The sequence below is a fragment of the Lissotriton vulgaris genome, chromosome 11 (genome assembly GCF_964263255.1).
Source record: "Lissotriton vulgaris chromosome 11, aLisVul1.2, whole genome shotgun sequence".
NCBI classification, from domain to species: domain Eukaryota; kingdom Metazoa; phylum Chordata; class Amphibia; order Caudata; family Salamandridae; genus Lissotriton; species Lissotriton vulgaris.
This window is the reverse complement of record NC_141699.1, coordinates 1100104004-1100108832: the sequence shown is the minus strand read 5'-3', so window position 1 is coordinate 1100108832 and position 4829 is coordinate 1100104004.

Genomic DNA, 4829 nt, shown 5'->3' with positions numbered 1-4829 from the left:
ACATGCCACTTATTGCTCTCACCACCAGACTTATCCAAAGATATAGTAAAGACCTGGGAGTCCTTCGTAGTGAACATAAATAAAAAATACCAAACCAACCACAGAGGACACAAAACAACAAGAAACGGAGGAGGGAAATGGTACACTCCAAAACTGCGCTTATTAAAAAAGCAACTAAACTCATATCTCAGGGCTCAACGTAAAAAGGACCCCCAACTATCACAACAAACCCTGAAAAAAATTGAATTCTTAAAAAAAGAGCTAAAACGTGAGACCAAATTGGCCAAGCAAGAGTATAAGGAAAAATTACAATGCATTATACTCCATGCTAGTAAACTACGAAATTCCAAAGATTTCTGGGCAAAAATAAATTTTATGCTCAACGGCAAACACCGACAGTTCAATTCGGAGTTGACCGATCAGCTTTGGGGCACTCACATTAATTTACTTTACAACTTCACGTATGATACATCTACAGACAACACATTCGCAACCGCCTGCGAGCCCTGCCCAACACCAAGCCTGAGATCAACGGTAGAAGCAAAGTCTTCTCAATCCAAAGACACCTGCAGTCAACCGCCACAGGACTTAACTGGAGAAATTGATCAGATTACACCAACGCAGGTTTCAAAGACCATAAAACATTTGAGACCAGACGGGGCCCCCGGACCAAACGGCCTTCCCAACGCCCTATTCAGGCATGACCCAATGTTTTGGGCAATTCAACTATCCCCTTTGTTCTGTCACAGCCTAAGGACCGGGAATATTCCTGATTCATGGAGGGGCAGCATTCTACACCCCATATTCAAATCAGGGTCCCGATCAGATCCCAACAATTATAGGCTAATAGCACTAATAGACTTGGAGGCCAAGATCTACGCATCAAACCTATTGGTAGAACTGGAGTCTTGGGTCAACAGCAAAGGGCTAATCCCACTGACACAAACAGGCTTTAGGGCCGGAATGGGTACTCTAACAAATGTATCCGCGCTAACCCTTCTCGCTAAAAAGGCTATCAATAACTCCTCCACGCTATACACTTGTTTTTTGGACCTAAAAGCGGCCTTCGATAAAGTGCCTAGATCAAAATTTTGGGCCAAAATGAAAGCCTCGGGTGCGCCACCAAAGCTATTGGGAGCAATCATAGAACTATACTCACACACCTGGGTACAAATAAAAAAAGGAGATGGACGATGCCTAACAAAGAAATATCAAACTTCTAACGGACTAAAGCAAGGCTGCGTGTTGGCTCCCAGCCTTTTCAACATCTACACCGCAGACCTAGAAAGTGACCTACGCACAATTCAGGGGAACCCACCGAAATTGGGATAAACACCTATTGTGAGTCTACAATACGCAGACGACATTGTGCTCCTCTCACAAACGCCGCTTGGCTTACAACGCTTGATTTCCAAACTCGCGTTATACATCTCCAAAGCACAACTAACAATAAACCTCAAAAAATCAAACATCTTATGCTTCTCCAGTTCCAGAAAGAAACAACTTAAATATGTCTGGAGGTTAAATTCTTCTATATTAACACAGGTTGATAAATACAAATACTTGGGCATCATACTTGATTACCAACTAAAGTACAAACATCATTTAGAACAGGGGAAATCAAAAGCCAAACAACTGCATTTCGCTTTTAAAACCATACAAAAACATTTAAGTGGAAGTTCAACCGGCCACATGTTAAAGATCGTAGCTGCTAAATTCTTGCCATCGCTCACATATGGCTCGGAATTGATGGCATCTAGGGACTCTACAGCGCTGAATCTTGCTCAATCCAAACTGTTTAAACACCTTTTTTCGATCCCGCTACACATTTCACAGGCCCAAATACGTCTGGAATATGGATTAACAAACCAGACTCCGGCAAGACAAGGAGCATTGGCCAAATATTACTGGCGTATGAGGGACACAGAAGACAACTCACTTGCCCACCTCTGTTGGCTAGAGTTCGAAAAACAGGCTGGGTTCTCGAATTCAACATATAAGTCCCTTAGGCAAGCGCTTCAGTCTTTAAAGCTGGAAGAAGCCTGGCTTTCACCCGTGTCTTATAACATTTTTATACAGATCACTAACAAAGCTATCAAACAAGCATCGCTGATAATGGACCCAGGGGCAGTGGCTGGCAAAAGCCACGCCTGGATTGTGTTACCAACATATAACCATCTGAAACATCAGCCATACTTGCAAGATTGTTTTAGGGATCACTACAAGAGGAAATTAAGTCTTCTGAGGCTGGGTTGGTTCTCGAGCAAAGACCTCACCCCCAAATTGCTGCGTACCTGGCCAACTTCAAACTGTCGCCTTTGTGGCAAGGGCGTAGAGTCATTATTGCATTTATTATGCATATGCCCGGCACTCCAAAATCTAAGGAAGACGCTCTTGTTACCACTCCTAAGAGAAGCACAAGTAAGAACCTGCAGGGCGGCTGTAATAAAATGCCTTAGCGGGTCGTGGATACAACTTTCCTGCAAAACTATAAAATTCTTGGCCCACGCTGCCCAAGAGCTGGAAAACAAGGAAACAATTAAAGACGACCCGTGCCAATTGGCCCCCCCAAGGCTGGGCCCAGACTCTCCCTCAATCTCTTAATGGATACCCTTCATTCCAATTTTCCGGCATAAAAAAAAAAAACTTCATTCTGAGTTAACAATGTGCTACTTCCATCAAGTTACACTTAACCCCCAAGCACTGTACCCCCGTTTAGAATATCCATTTGCTGACTGGCAGCTGCAATGAGACAGTTATCCCCGTGCCCAGTTCCATCTGTGTTTCTCAACTTTACACAGTAACTGCACATTCGAGCAATTTGCTAATGCTTTGCGTTACTTTAATGTATTATCTTTTTATGTGATTTATGTTGTTTTTATGCTGTTTCAAAGATGTAAAGTTTTATCCCATGGTGGTAAGACCCACCCTTTTATGATTTTCACAAATCAAATAAAGTATTACTTACTACTTACTTACTTGAGTGAGTAGAGGTAAAGGCAGGTGAGGGTGACTTGAGGGTGATAGAGTGAGAAGAGGTAAAGGGAGGTGAGGGTGACTTGAGGGTTATAGAGTGAGTAGAGGTAAAGGAAGGTCAGGGTGCCTTGAGGGTTATAGAGTGAGTAGAGGTAAATGCAGGTGAGGGTGCCTTGAGAGTTATAGAGTGAGTAGAGGTAAAGGAAGGTGAGAGTGCCCTGAGGGTTATAGAGTGAGTAGAGGTAAATGCAGGTGAGGATGACTTGATTTGATACTATGATATGGTACAGCCTGTCATTGACAGCATGGTATGAAATGATATGGTTTGGCTGCCATTTCATAATTTTGGGTGTATTATCGGCTGTTATTGTATGCTTGTTATGGTATGGGCTGTTATGATGTGGTTTGTTATTGTAAAATATGGTATGTTATGGTCTGTTATTGTATACTACGGTACGGTATGGTGTGGTATGTCATAGTCTGTTATTGTATATTACCTTATGTTATGAGTAATGTTTTGCATAGTATTGAGGAGTACAACCTATAGACTGCCCACACAGATTTTTCTAGTAAAAACGACTTGAAACTGATGCAGAACCCTGATACAGACGGTCAATTGACACTAAAGTATTTGATGGTCAATGGGCTTTCTGTAGAGATGTGAGTGCAGTCTGGTTACAGGTTTGACTCGTCACCATGTAGCATGAAAGGTTAATATGCCCGCTGCTAAGCACAACATATAATACACAGGTCACATGTTTGTATTTTATGTAGATAACGCATTGGGTTACTGCTTATGCTTGAAAGATGCTTTTGTTAACTTCAGGTCACACGTTATGCTCCTTGAGTTAAGAACTGGCTTTAAGGCGCTGCAATCAGACAGTAGTGAGTAAGGGTGCAACGTACTGTTTTTTCTCCGTTTTTCCTTATTCTAAGATTACTGAAAAGGGTTCCCTTGGGTAGTAAGACATATTAGCAATTGTTTTATAAATAGTTAGTTGTTTAATCATTCATTTAGACAGATATAGCTGACCCTCTTAAAATAATCCATGTATATCCATGTACATCTCTTATGACCAGACCGTAGAAGTTCTAAAACATACCTCCCAATCATACTTTAAGTGCTTGTGAAGTGACGAGCTGAATTTCTTTGTTAGAACTGGCACCGGGGAAACAACACTTACAACGCAACTTTTACAACGCACTACCTTTACAACGAAACTTTTACACCGCAACATCCATTACAACGCATGCCATTTCAACGCACCCATTACAACGCATACCATTACAACGCATACTACACTATCCAACACTTACCCTACTGTTGCACCCCCTGGAGTTAGAATAGTAATTAGTACCCCTACACTATCCAATACATACCCTACTGTTGCACCCCCTGGAGTTAGAATAGTAATTTGTACCCCTACACTATCCAATACATACCCTACTGTTGCACCCCCTGGTGTTAGAATAGTAATTTGTACCCCTACACTATCCAATACTTACCCTACATGCAATGTAATGGTATGCGTTGCAATAGTATGCGTTGTAAATGTAGTATGCGTTGTAGTGGAATGCGTTGTAAAGGTAGTTTCAAATATTTCGTTGTAATGGCATGTGTTGTAATGGAATGCGTTGTAATGGATGTTGCGGTGTAAAAAATGCGTTGTAAAGGAATGCGTTGTAAAAGTATGCGTTGTAACGACATACATCCCTGGCACTGGGGTGTGAAGCTGCAGCTAGTTCCCAACCAGGATGACCCTCAAAGAAAAAGAGTGCTGATGGCTCTTTGAGTGAAGCTTTAAGTTGGGCCCAGCTGGAACTGAAAAAAAGACCACTTGCCTACCCGAAAC